We start from the raw sequence: 850 nt of genomic DNA on the forward strand, positions 1-850 counted from the left end.
GGGGGGGGGGAGAGGGGGAAAGAGGAAGGCTTCTCTCCATCAGAGGCTGGAGGAGCTCGGTCCTTTCCCCCACTCCCATGCCAGCAGAACCCTCACACCTCCCTTAACACCCCATCCCTCCATGACTCCCTAGCACCCCCAGAACGTACCCTCCAGCCTGTCTTTCTCCACCTCCCCACCTCTCATCTCCCTCACACCCCAGGCCCCAGCCACACAGCCGCCTGCCACTCCAAGGGCACCAGGCTCTCCCTCGTCACCAGGCCTGTGCAGGTGCTGGGTGCTGCTGCCAATACCCACCTTCTCCCCTACTCACCCCTCCTCCTGGCGCCCCCACTTCTGCTTCAGGTCTTAGCACAGACACCACCTCCTCCCACAGGTCTTCTGTGACCCCATGTCTTGGGGAGAGTCCTCCCTGGGCTCCCTACTCCCGCATCTCGTCCATCTCAGCACTGACCACCCCATTGTGATCTGCTCACCTATTTCCCCGGCCAGACTGGGAGCTCCCAGAGAGCACCCCAGGGTCTCATCCCATGGGGTGACCTCAGCATGGCCAGTCCAGGGGCTGAACGGGCACAGGTGGGCAACAGGTGATGCCTGTGAGATGAATGAATGATCAAAGATGGGCTGCGTGTAGGAGACAAGGAAGGGAGACATGGAACCCTCTGACCATCTGGAGTTCATTTTGGGGGAGCAGCATGTGGCAGACCCTGCTCAGCTGCAGAGGAAAAGGGGGTTAATAGAAGGACTCAGGTCTCAAAGATGCCAAAGTCAAGGAATGCAGCCATAACTTAGGAGGAGGGGGGTCCAGACCCAGACCAGGAATGGGGGCACCAGCCAGATCGTGGTCTCC

The sequence above is a fragment of the Myotis brandtii genome, unplaced genomic scaffold, assembly GCF_000412655.1.
Source record: "Myotis brandtii unplaced genomic scaffold, ASM41265v1 scaffold456, whole genome shotgun sequence".
NCBI lineage: Eukaryota > Metazoa > Chordata > Mammalia > Chiroptera > Vespertilionidae > Myotis > Myotis brandtii.